Source organism: Camelus ferus, chromosome 35 (genome assembly GCF_009834535.1).
Source record: "Camelus ferus isolate YT-003-E chromosome 35, BCGSAC_Cfer_1.0, whole genome shotgun sequence".
Taxonomy (NCBI): Eukaryota; Metazoa; Chordata; class Mammalia; order Artiodactyla; family Camelidae; genus Camelus; species Camelus ferus.
Window position 1 is genome coordinate 428,299 of NC_045730.1, and position 13,952 is coordinate 442,250.

The following is a 13,952-nucleotide window of genomic DNA, read 5'->3' on the forward strand; positions in this document are numbered from 1 at the left end:
CTCCGTGTTCTCCCAGCCTGGTCAGTGGGTTTCTAACATCTAAGTCAGTGTCTTTGACAGCCAGTCAGAGTCCATAGTGACGGCACCAGTTTACACTCCCACCGGCAGTGTAGGAGGGCTCCCTTCTCTCCACATTCTCTCCAGCATTCGTTACTTGCAGACTTCTTGATGATGGCCATTCTTACTGGTGTGAGGTGATACCTCATGGTAGTTTTGATTTGCATTTCTCTAATAATTAGCAATGTTGAGCATCTTTTCATGTGCTTGTTGGCCATCTGCCTGTCTTCTTTGGAGAAATGTCTTTTTAGGTCTTCTGCCCATTTTTTGATTGGGTTGTTTGTTTTTTTATATTGAGCTGTATGAGCTGTTTGTATTTTTGGAAATTAATCCTTTGTCAGTCACATCATTTGCAAATGTTTTCTCCCATTTCATAGGTTGTCTTTTCATTTCGTTTATAGTTTCTTTTGCTGCACAAAAGCTTTTACGTTTAATCAGGTTGCATTTGTTTATTTTTGCTTTTGTTTCCATTACTCTAGACAGATCCAAAAAAGTGTTGCTGTGATTTAAGTCAAAGAGTGTCTGGCTACGTTTTCTTCTAGCAGTTTTAGACTATCTGATCTTGCATTTGGGTCTTTAATATATTTTTAGTTTATTTTCATACATGGTGTCAGAGAATGTTCTAACTTTGTCTGTGACATGTAGCTGTCCAGTTTCCCAGAACCACTTATTGAAGAGACTGTCTTTTCTCCATCGTACATACTTGTCTCCTTTGTCATAGCTGGAGACCTAACCTAACTACTTTAGTTTGCTGTTTCTGGAAACCAGAAACCACCATTTAACTTCAAAGTATTTTTATTCATTACATTTATTAGATAAAACTAAAGTGAAAGAAAGACATGAACAGATGTCAAAAACATGGGGACTGCAGAAAAATCCTGTACGAGGTGGACATGGAGCAGAGAATGACTCTATCGAGAGTGTGAAGTGAGGTGTCACAAAGAAGATATTCCAGCTGAATCTTGAACAGTTAGAAGAAAAGTCCAGACAAAAACAAAAGATGTGGGCACAGCAGGACATGGAAGTGGCAAGTGAAGAAGCCAGAGGATGTCAGGGCTCTGCACTCTGTTCAGGGAGGTGTCATGGTGGCTGTCACCACGCAGCCACCAGCCGAGGGCGAGGTGCCAGCGCTGCAGCCCTGGTGCCTGTCCAGCTTCACTCCCGCTCTGTCCTCCTGAGGTCACTCCTCCCCACCTCTGCCCTGCCCACCACTGATGGAGGACCCGGCTTCCACAGCAGTCCTGAACCTCCGTGATTTTCACTCACTCCCTGGCTCTTTCTGGTCCTGAGTCCTTAGTTGGTTTCCAAACTAAATTTAAAGCCCTGGTTCCAACCAGTCTGCATCACTGTGACCCCTCCTGTGACTACCGATGGTGCTAACCACCAAGATCCAGAAGAAACTAGGAAAAGTGGGTTTCTGAGACATGATACTTTAAATCTGAAGCATGAAGAGTTTGAGAAACCAAACATTTCAGCAGGTTGTGGAGATACAAATCCAGCATTAGATGCTGGCCCTTAGAAGTAGAGATAAAAGCTAAAGAGTAATTAGCATCTAAGTGGTAACTGAAGCCTCGGGGAAGGATGGGTTACTCTGCTGGTTCCTGCAGAGACAGCAGACCAGTGATCCAGGAGTGAATCTGGAGGGAACACTTAACAGCTGGTGAGCAGAGGGAGAATGAAGATCACACGGCCAACAGCACGGAGCGTCAAGTTGTCACTTCAGTTTGCTCTGGATTACGGACTGTGGGGGTTAATACAGTTTCTTACATGTCTAACTTATTACCAGGATGATATCTTGGGCTCTGCAAGAATCCAGTTCAACAGCTATTAAAATACATTCTTCTCTTTGAATAAACACCATTAGAAAAGTGAAAAGGATTGTTTCATAGGTCTCCAGATCCTAGCTGGCTTTTTCTTATTGCTCTATTTTTAAATAGTTGGTGGAATTAGGATATAGCAGTTTAGATGCACAGCCACTGAATTGCATTTTGCCAAATTTCTGAAGCTGTGGAGCATCTTCATGCCGAACGTGGAAACGGGAACACCATACGGGCAGAGATTCCAGCTGGAAGGACCCTAGAGTCTTTCTAAGCCAACAAACCAATGACATTTTAAAGAAACAGAAGAACGTCAGGTCAGGTGACACGCCTCTCAGGCAGTCTGCAGCGAAACGGCAGAGCATCCCATGCAGCTCGGCCCCTCCACCCAGGCCGCTGTCTCGGAGCAGCTGGGAAGCTCATCAGGTTTGTTGAGAAAACTCAGGCCACTCCGTTTCTCTGTCCGATCCCCATGCCCACCCCCGGAGCCCAGAGGAGGCACATGTGGCCCAGCGGCGGCTTAGCAACACCTCAGGGACCAACCGCCGCCTCCCTGCTTGCTGAGGCCCCCAGGGGAGCAGAGCAGGGGAGACAGTCCACAGGTGCTCTCCTTACCTCCTCTGAACTAAACGCTCGATATTTCGGCCCCCGACTTTAACACTGGAACGTAACGTCCTTGCTCTCTTTCAGTGTTATCACGGTGACGTTCGCAGGGGTATACTGACGACTGTGTGTGCAGTGCAACCTGTCATGGTGAATCCGGCCCCTGTGACCGCCACTGGAGCAGGAGGGAGAAGGTTCCCACATGCCCCCTTCCCGCACCCCCCACCCTGGTGTATCTGACTCGCTTCAGTGATCGCGTCTTGCTTTTCCTTAGAGTTTTACGACACGTGTGTGCCTCCCAGATCACGTGCAGTTTAGTGTTGTCTGCCTTTGAATTTTATGTAAATTGAATCACACTGTATGTATGTTTTTGGGACTTGGTTTCTCTCCTCGATATGGTGTTTGTATGATTCACCCGTGTTGTTATCTGTATCTAGCATTCATTTATTTTCATGGCAGAATAGAATCACACCGAGTAGATAATCTTCAGTTCATTTTTCCATCCTGCTAGGGTGGGACCCTGCGGGGTGAGCTCCCTTCCCCCGGAGAGGACAGCTACAACCTGATGCACCACAAGAGCAAGAAGCAGCTTCCTGAAGGGACCAGAGGGAGGCCAGAGGGAGGAGGGGATGGGGAGCTACGTGATCAGCGCCTCTTCCCAGCGCTTTCAGCCTGGGACACGGTGTGCTCTGCACAGCAAGTGCAGTGAAACGTGTGGAGAGCATCCCCAGGGAATAACTTGGAGTCTTTTTGGCATGAGGACCAGAGACATGAAGCTGAGATGCGGTCTGGATGCTGAAGAGAGTGGTGAAACCCCACGTGAGAGAGAGACAGACCACGGGTCCCACATGCTGCCCCCCTCGTGACGGACTGCCCACCGACCACACGCGCAACAGCTGAAGTCCCCTGAAGACAAGAGATCTGAATGGACTGAGACTGTCTGCACTCCGTCCCAGCCAAGAAAACATTTACCACTCAAAGGAAACACCACCAAGGAGAGAAACAGAGAACTCTGACTGGGAGAGGCTACCTTCCACCCGACCAGGATACAATCCCAAACCACTCAGCACGTGAAGAGCCAGGGAAATAGGGCACATTCTTAAGGGGAAAGAAATCCATTGTCTGACTCCAAGTTCCATTCCAGATGTTGAAATTTACATTTCAGTCTTCTGCTTCTCTATTAATTTTTGTGTATGTTGTTCGTAAGGGGTCTGATTTCTTTCCTCCCTTCCTTCCTCCTCCACTTCCTTTCTCCTCCTCCTCCACTGTTTGGTTACTCAACTGTCCCAATCCCATTTATGGAGAAATCCTGTCCCTGCCCACCGAGCTGGGCGCAGCCTCTCCCAAGCTTTACCCGCCATGCGTCCGGGACACAGGAATCCATTTCCAGGTTTTCTGTCCTGACACACTGTGGTGACTCAGCGGCAGGGGTGATGTTGACACAGCAATCTTCCTGCCTCATTCAAGGGGGTCCCAGCCTCTTGGGTGCTTCGCAGTCCCACCCATATCCTAGAGGAAGCTTATCAAGCTACACTAAAGAATAAAGTGAACAGAAACCTGATGGAAGAGTGACTGAGGCTACTTGGAAACACGCATCAAAGAGGGAGACTCTGGACTATGGTGTTGTGTCCACCAGCTCACGGGCATTCTTACTTCGCCATTTCTTTTGACTCTTACAACGTCTCACGGTAAAGTTTAGTCGTTCTCCCTGTAAAGTTCTACTGTTAGACTTCTGAGTGACGTGTCTGGTGCTACTCTAATGGTATATTTTACAAGTGTTCATTTTTTGTTTCTTTCTTGACTATAGAAATACAATGCAACACAATATGCAACGTGTAGTATATTCAACAAGGCAAATCGCACTCACTAGTTCTAGTGACTTGTCCACAGGTTGCTCTGGCTTTTCTACGTGCACAGTCACCTGTGAATAACCATAACTTAATTTCACATTCTTCATGATGTTTGTTTCTTCCAGTACTTACTGCCCTGGCTGAGACTCCCAGCAGAGGCAGTGGGTGGAGGGGGTGTTGCCCGTCCTCTGTTCACTGTCCGGCAAACTCTCTGCATCTCACCACGGAGTACGGTGCTCGCCGCAAGCCTTCCAGGGCTCCTTTATCAGATAAGGGAGTCCCTGTCTGTTCTTAGTTTGCTAATAAGTGTGCGTTCTTAAAAATTACAAATGCAGGGTGAACTCCACCAAACGCTTTTCGTGAGCCTCCGGAGGTGGTTGTACTGTTTTCCTCATTGAATTGTCAACACAGTAAATTTATTGACTGATTTTCTGCTGATAATCTACTTCTAAAACACGCCCACCTTGATGATGAGGCGTTTTCTCTTCATTCACTGAGTCCAGTTTGCTAACATTTTGGGGTAGGAGTTCTGTATCCACGGTCATCATGGAATCTTCCTTTCTGGTTACATCCTTGTCTGGTTTCCGTATCAAGTTTGTGCCAGTCTCATACAACCAGCCAGGGCGTGTTTCTTCCTTTCCTGTTTTCTGAGATCATTTGTGTGAGACCAGCGTTAATCCTGAAAGGCTTCCGAGACCTCAGCAGGCCCAGTGCCCCTCAGAGCAAGTCGTCAGCCGACTCCGGGGGACAGCCTGTCTCCCTGCCTCCTCTGCTTGGTGCGCAGCCATGGTGCTCTCCTGGGAGCCCGCAGGGGTTCAGCAGGCAAGGGGCTCATCTTGACGTGGGCATGTCCCCCACAAGGCTGACCTCACCGCTCCGGGACGGTCGGCTGTGTTGCCCTGCCTCCCCCGAACCTTCCCGTTTTCCGCCAGTAACTGACCCCAGAGGTCCTGCTGCCACAGATTCTTGGTGCTTTTGTGGCACATTCTTCCCCCAAATGCAGTCTTTTCATTCCATTTCCATTCAGCAGGAACATTCAGCCCAAGGACATCGTCAGACAGCAGAACCTCAGCTACCCTTGTCCGTCACGTCGGATAATCCTCGCGGGGTGGCGGGGGGGGGGGGGACTTTCTTCCTTCTCTACCAAACAAATCAGCTGTACCCTAGAGGAAGGGGCGGCTTCACAGTCGGTCGCACATTCCACCCAGGTGGGCCCCAGCCACGAAACAAACTCAAGCTCACATTTAAACACTTCTTGAGTGAGCACAAGACTCAGTGTCCTTTTTAAATGAGTGAAATAGAAACTTAGTTTTCCATCTGTCTGACCCGAGGAAAGTCTTACAACAAATGTCTTCAAGATGCACATCTAAGAGGAACAGAACAAGAATCAGGAGCCCTGCTGAACAAATCAGAAGCACCAGCAAAGCCTGTGACCGCACACACGCTCACGTGCTGCAAGGGGAGAGAGAACTTCCGGCTGCGCCTGCTTTTCGTCAACAAGCCGCTAAATTTTAGCTCTTTTCAATCTCAGGGTTTAGTGTTTATAACATTTGCAATTTTCAATGTTCTTTGAATAAAGAAAGACAAGATGATCTGAACCTCTGTTGCATTTTGTGGAGGGCACGCTGTACGTATCAGCTGCGGTAAAGCACCACTCTTTCCACTACAGGGGAAGACAGACCTTCAGTCTGGGCCCAAAGTCATTGTTACTTTAACAAAGAGAGAGACAGGAAGGAGACTCTCTGAAGTACATGCAGTGGATTGTATCACTCAAAACCCCATCTGCGGAGAACCTCTGTGTGAGCAGTTTACACCCCAGACAGCACACTGTCCACCGACTGCACCAATACCTAGGTGTTAGCCAGCAGGGATGCCAGAACGACTCATTCCAGTCTCCAAACTTCCCAGGAAGTGGACAGGCGAGACTCCAGAACGTCTTGGCAGCTTTGACCATCACCGTCACCGGTAATTACACGTCTGGAAGCGGCGGCAGAGATCTGGCCTACATCCTGTCACAGTGGTGTTCCCCTTAGGTACCTGGGAAGCAGAGAGCAAAAGGACCAGGGTGTAGGAGTGAAATTCAGGACTGCCTTTTTGTCACTGGCTCACAGACGTGCAGGTCTGAGTGGAGAAATTATCAGACAGCGCAGATGGAGGACGCTTGCTGGTGGTTCGAGAAGACGTGGGCCGGACCCTGTCCGTCCACGGCACCAGCATCAGCAGTCGCTGAAAGAGATTATCTTCACCCATAAGTTTACAGAGGCTTGAATTCATTCTCTGAACTTCCACTCAAATGTCACAATCATTTTTATGTTAAAAAGCAGGGGAAGCTTTTCTATTGTGATCAGAAATGAACTTCTTTTAAGTGTTTCACCCTCAGTACCACAGAAGTAAGAGTGGCATTTTGTGGAAACAAATAAAGAGATGGAAATACAGAGTCCTCAAGCGTAGCCCAGTGGGCACCGTGTGCAGATCACGGAAGGACTGAGCCCCGTCTGCCACTGGGCAGGGCCACCTCCTCACTGGCCCTGACTCCATGACGGGTAATCTGAGCTTCGGTCTGTTCCTGGCCTGAGGTTGGCTCTGGCTGTCGTGGGCCCACATGTCTCTGGAAGACCAGCCTGGGCTTCTCCCCACGTGTCTGGACACCAGAAGTCCAAGATGGAGCATGAGCCCTGCCCCAGGTCAGGGGTCCCACTGGCTTGTCCCGATGTGGGCAGGAGGGGTCCCACAGGACAGGGGTGCAGGTGGGAGTGGCTCACTGAGCTGGGCCTTTTCCTGAAGATCCCATCCCTGCAGTGCAGAGAAGGGCTCAGTGTGCTGCTTTGACTAGACCAGGACCCTCTGTAATTTTCTGGGACATTGTCACAAACTGCGACGTCCACGGGGAGTGGAGCGGACAGATGACTGGACAGAGATGTGGTAGATACATGCAATGGAATATTATTTGGTCATGAAAGGAGCCAAATCTTGCCATTTGTGACAACACAGATGGACCTTGAGGGTATTATGCTCAGTGAAGTAAGTCAGACAGAGAATGGCAAATACTGCATGATCTCACTTCTATGTGGAAGTAAAAAAGCTTATGGAAGCAGAAATCGGATTTGTGGCTATCAGAGGTGGAGGCTGGGGGCGAGGGGAGTTTGGAGGAAGTTGGTCAAAATGTACAAATATCCAGTAATAAGGTGAATTAAATACGAGGAGTGTAGTGCACAGTGTGGTGTGTTATATATGAAAGATGTTAAAAGAGAAGATCCTAAACGTTCTCATCACAAGTGTGTTTGTAACTATACGAGGAAATGGATGTTGAATAAATTAACTGTGATAACCATTTCGTAACATATTTGTGTTAAGTCATTGTGCTGTACATCGTAAACTTACACAGTGCTGGAGGTCAACTATATTCAGTAAGATTGGAAATAAACTTACAAATCAACTGGGAAAAAAAATAGTTATTTGTCTTATTTGCTTTTAAGTGTAATAGTAACTCATGGTCATTATTAAAAGTCACTCCCCTAAATACAGCTTCTCAGAATTTACAGATGTTTTTTTCTTTCCATTTCTCTATAATTTTACAATTGTATTTTTTATATGTTATTATATTATGCTTACTTCTTGGCAACATTTTTTTACTTAAGATATTAAACATTTTTCCATACCAACTTATATAAATCCACTTTATTCTTTTGAATAGCTACATGATATTCTCTTAGTAAGACATAATTTATTTAATCATTTCCTACTGATAAAAATTTAGACTAGCTAAACAATTTTTCTATAACAAATAATGCCTTCATGGATGTCTTGCAAAGCCATTAGTTCTTCTGTTTTTTTCCCAGAAATATAATTGCTGGGTTGAGGGTTATGCATTTTAAAAATCTTGATGTGTTAGGCCTATTGCCTTCTGATTCAGTTATCTCCTTCTCCAGCAATGCTGCATAACCAAACCCCACAAGCCTTACATTTAATAATCTAATAACGAGTGCCTCTTGATCCTGTGACCCCTCCTTGCGCTGCTGGTCTTGGCTGGCCCACCTGTGTGTCTGCATTCAGGCTGAGTAGGGGATGCGGGGCGGCCCTGGCTGGGAGGTAGGGTCCTCTGCTCTGCTCAGACATGTCCTGTCCTCCAGCAGAGCAGCCCGGCACGTTCTCCTGGTACATTCCCCCAGTACGGGGAGGGGGCAGAGAGAGAGGCACATGCCTTTCATGTCCCTGCTTGCACTCTGCGAACACCCCAGGGGCTGCTGCAAGTCACAGGGCTGAGCCTGGACTCAGGATGGGAGGGAACCACCAGGTCGTGAGGCAAGGGGCTGATTTAGGGAGGGGTGCAGAACTGAGGACGTCTGAGCTACCCACCAGCCACACCCTCCAAAGAGCGGGAGCTCACTGACCGTCCTTCCAACATCAGATGAGAACCTTTATTTCACCACAGGCTTACTAACATTGGATGTTATCAATTTTAAAACTCTATGCTAACCTGGGAGGCAAAATACTACATTAATCATGGCTTTCATTTTACTTCCTGCGCCAGCAGTGGGGCATGTCCATTTCCATACGTACACTGGCTATTTGCATTTCTTCTGTGAATCGCCTCTGCATATGCTTTTTCCATTTCTCCATTGGTCTCATTTTAAGAAAATATTTTAATATTTTCTTCAAAAAAGCAAGGTCTCAATTTTCCTTTCCTAGACCACTATTTTATTCATAAAGTTGAAATGGAGGATAAAACAGGTAATTCAAGCAAATAAAATCTTTACTTTGCACTCAATTATCTGGATATTCCCAGGGCAAATTTTGATATGAATAATCTTCATAATTTCTTTAATTCTCTGCTTTACTTTCCAGTTTCAGCCAAGAAAAAATTAGATTATTTCCATTGTACGTTGGAGAATTAAAAAATGAAACACGGTTCCACTTTGTCCTTAACAAAACAAAAAAATCTAATACTAGAAATCAACCCCACCTTTCTAGACTCAGCAGGTGTTTTTAACAAAGCCTTTCTTACTGTTTTTTGCCTAAAATCTTCCAAAGCTTTCTATTGGGCATACACTCTTCTTGGTTATTTTGGTTGAACTGATGAGTCCAGTTGTGGAAGAAAAGAGGGCTCTCAGGTCAGCTCTGTTCAGCCTCCTGAAAACATTGCCCCATCCTCAGGAAGGTCGGCAGGACCCCGGGACGGGCAGTGGGATGCCAGCCAAGGGTTCAACCAAGAAGACAGGCTATTCCAGTAAGAGAAATAAAAATGATAAAGGTACAGTCATCATTTACAGAAGCTACAATTACCCCTCTGGAAATTAAAAAGAAATAAAATTAAAGTTAAATTCTTGGAAAAGTGGCTGCACGTAAATTCAAGTTTTAGATTTCAGTAACAGGCCTGTATACACTAGCAACAATGATAAATTAGAAAACGTGGAAAGAGAGAGATGTGTGTGCTACCATTTTTGACAGGATCTAAAAAAATGAAAGTCTTTGAAAAGTTTAAAGAAAAGGGTGAATGGCATATGTGACAACTACACAGTATTTTTATGAGATAAGGAAGGCCCTCCATTTCTAATAATGACTAAAAATACTAATATTCATGACTGCTGGACCACACACTTGCAGGGAACAACTACAACATCCAGACATCACACAAAGGCAGCTGCCTGCAGGTCCAGAGAAGCCCATGGATTCAGGGGTGTCCACCCCAGAGAAGAGCACTTGTATAGGTCAGTGCCTATCTCTGTAGCTCTTAGACAGGACCAGACACGATAGGCCTCGTGCACAGGGCCCCACAGGGGCTGGTGGTGAAGGCATGGATAATCAGACAGCAGAATCCAGAGACCATGACCTCCAGAGGGAGCGAGGGAGAGACTCCTATAAGGGAAATCCAGAGAGGGGATCCCCAAGTCCTGTCTGTCTCTGAGCTACACACATGTGGGGCAGACTCTGAGAACAACCACTCAGGAGCAAAGATCTGAGCAAGGCAGGTTCTGCAGCCCCACAGGACAGCTGTCTTCTAAACCTGAGAACCAACAGAGGAAAGGAGCAGAAGCCTGAGTCTTCACAGCTTAATGTTTTGAATGTCCACAATTTCCAAAATTATCTTACAAACAAACAGAAAACTCAGGGAAGTGGAACTCATCCTCCAGAGAACAGAAAATAAATTGATATCAGGCCTGAGATGACTCAGATTTGTAACTAACAGGCAAAGATTTTAAAGTAGATATTATAACTATCATCAGTGAAATAAAACATGTTCACTGAGAAACGGAAATGACAAAAAAGGAACCAAAAGAAAATTTCTAGAACTGAAAAAACTTAAATAAAAAATTTACTGGACGGACTTAACAGCCAAATGGAGTTGACAGGAGAAAGAATAAGCAAAACTCGATCAATAAACAGAAATGACACAGTGACAAGAACCAAGAGCATAAGGATTGATTTAAAAAAGATGGAATCCTGAGGGACCTATTAGGTGAGATCAAACAGTCTCGCACGTGTACAACTGAAGACCAAGAGGGAGAGGAGAAAGAATGGGACGGGGAAAGTATTTGAGGAAACAATGGCTGAATTTTTTCATCTTATAAAAGACATAACTTTACAGATTTAAGATGTTCAGTACAGCCAAGCTGGACAAATATAAGAAGGTCATCCTGAGGCTCTTCACAGTCAAACTACTGAAGCTGAACTGGAGACTAACTTGTGAAAGGACGGAAAAACATAACACATTAAATACGGGGATGATAATTCAGTTATTGGCTGATGTTTCCTCAAATGTGAATGAGGCCAGGAAAAAGGAAGCTGTTGACCCAGAATTCTCTAGTGAAAATATCCTTCAAGAATCAAGGCAAAGTTAAGTTTATTTTTGCAAATAGGCAGCTGGGAACTTCCGATTTCAAGCTCCACTTCAAATTCACCACTCTGTCTTAACAAAAAGTAAAAAACTGAACAGAATGAAAAATCAGCAACTGTTCTTGAATCTGAAAGAGAGGAAATAACACTGGGCAAACCGCTGCCCCCAAGACTGGAGAGACGTACCAGCACAGAGAATCACAGTTACTGAGCAGGAACCCAGGGCAGACAACACCATGGGGAACAATGAGGGTAGGAAAACCTGAATGTAATTGATGAATTCCTGGAGGCTCTGTGGGGACCCAACCACAGGGACTCCACACTTTGTGAGCTTTATCCCCAGGATCTCTACCAGCCTCCCCTGGTGAGTATCTGAGGGAGCTCCCCTCAGGTCTCCAGCAGAGAAAGGGGGAAAGAACCACTTTAAAATACTCCAGAGCACCATGTTCCCTTAACAAGGCCCGCCCTCAGGGAAAACTAGTTAATCTGAGACTAACCTGCTGGAGTATCATCAGAGCCTAACTGACCTAGGGAAGGGGAAACGCACTCCAGTCTACTCTACCCATCCTGTCCCACCTACAGGAGGACAAAGAGGGAGAAACACTTGTGAAGTTCACAGCCCAGAGGCACAGGCTTCACTAAAGGATCTAGACCCAAGCATAGGACTACAGAACGCTTCCTCTCCCCCCACGCCTCACCACCACATCACCAGCAGCCTATCTGCAGCAGTTCCTGTTAATCAGTACAATTTGTTCAGACACCAAGAAAAAACTATGAGACAAAGGCAAAAACACACAATTGGAAGAAACAGAGCAAACATCAGAACCAGACATGGCAGGATGTTAGAATTATCAGACTGGGAATTTAAAATAACTATGATTAACATGCCATGGGGTTCAAATTGGATAAAGTAGACAGCATGCAAGAACAGATGGGCAATGTAAGCAGAGAGATGGAAATCCTAAGAAAGAGCCAAAAAGAAACACTAGAGATCAGAAACACTGGAATGAACAATGCCTTTGATGTTCTCATTAGTGTGTGTGTGTGTGTGTGTGTGTGTGTGTGTGTGTGAGAGAGAGAGAGAGAGAGAGAGAGAGAGAGAGAGAGAGAGAGAGAGATAAATGCAAAATCCTCAACAAAATGTTAGCAAATTGAATAAAAACATGATTTAAAAGATTATATACCACAACCCAGTGGGATTTATCTCAGGTATGCAAGACTGGTCCACTACTCACAAATCAATTAATGTAATCTAGCACATGAATAGTCTTAAAAAGAAAAATCATTGGTCAGATCAATGGATACAGGAAAAGAATTTGACAAAATCCAACACCCATTCATGATAAAAACTCTCAGTAAACTAAGAATAGAGGGAAACTTTCTTGACTTGATAAAGGCTCTCTATAAAAAAAACCTATGGCTAATGTCATACTTAATGGTGAGAAACTTGAAGCTTTCCCACTAAGCTCAGGTACAAGGCAAGGATGTCCCCTTCCACTACTCTTCTACATCATACTGAAAATCCTTGCAAATGTAGCAAGTCGAGAAAAGGAAAGGAAAGGAAAGATACACAGTTTGGGAAGGAAAAAATAAAACTGTCTTTGTTTGCAGATGGCATGACTGTCTACATAGAAAGACAGTCCAAAGGGATCAACAACAATGAAGAATCTCCTGGAAGTAATAAGTGATTGTAGCAACACTGTAAGATACAAGGCTAATATGCAAAAGTCAGTTGTAGGGGGAAGGGTGTGGCTCAAGTGGTAGAGCACGTGCTTAGCATGCACGAGGTCCTGGGTTCAATCCCCAGTACCTCCACTAAAAGTAAACAAACCTAATTACCTCCCCCTACCAAAATAAAATAATTAAATGATAAATAAATATTTTTTTAAAAAGTCAATTGTTTTCCTGTATGTCAACAATGAACAAGTGAAACCTGAAATTAAAAAAAAAAAAAAATTTACATTAGAAACACCCAAACTGAAATACTTAGGTACAAATACAATGAAATTTATAACCATAACACTCTGATGAATAAATCAAAGAACTAAGCAGAAAATATTCCATGTTCATGGATAGGAAGATGCAATATTGTCAGGATGTCAGTTTTCCCCAGCTTGATCTACAGATTCAATCAATCCCAATCAAAATACCAGCAGGTTATTTTGTGAATATCAACAAACTAATTCTAAATTTTATAGAGACCCAGAAAGGACAGCACATTGCTGAAGGAGAAGAACAAAGTTGTAGGACTGACGTCACCAGACTTCAAGATTTATTATAAAGCTACAATAATCAAAACAGTGTAACGTTGGTGAAAGAGTAGACAGACAGGTCGACGGAGCAGAATGGAGAGCCAGGAGTAGACCCACATGAATACAGTCAGCCCACCTTTGATGAAGGAGCAAGGCGACACAAGCAGTGAAGACAGTGTCTTCAACAAGTGGTGCTGAAATACTGTGGACGTACACACTCAAAAATTTTAATCTAGACACCAGTCTTACACCTTTCATTAAAAAGTAACTCAAAGGGATCATAGACCTTCATGTAAAAGGCAAAACTATAAAATTCCCAGAAGGTAACAAGGGAGAGAACCTAGGTGACCCTGGGGATGGTGATGCCTTTTTTGAAGGTGATGCCTTTTTTGATACAACACCAACGACACGATATATCAAAGCAATAATTGATAAGCTGGACTTCATTGAAATTTAAAACTGCTTTGTGAAAGACAATAACAAGAGAATTAGAAGACAAGCCACAGACTGGGAGAAAATATTTGTGAAAGACGTATCTA

General features: G+C 44.8%; 1 long non-coding RNA gene across 1 annotated transcript in view; it reads right to left on the reverse strand.

The window, feature by feature from the left end:
* Window positions 1-356: 356 nt before the first annotated feature.
* LOC116661601 overlaps window positions 357-13,952 on the reverse strand; it is a 32,620-nt gene continuing 19,024 nt past the window's right edge. The window contains exon 3 of the long non-coding RNA XR_004317544.1: window positions 357-6,364. This is a non-coding gene — a long non-coding RNA (uncharacterized LOC116661601). The remainder of the gene's footprint in view (window positions 6,365-13,952) is intronic.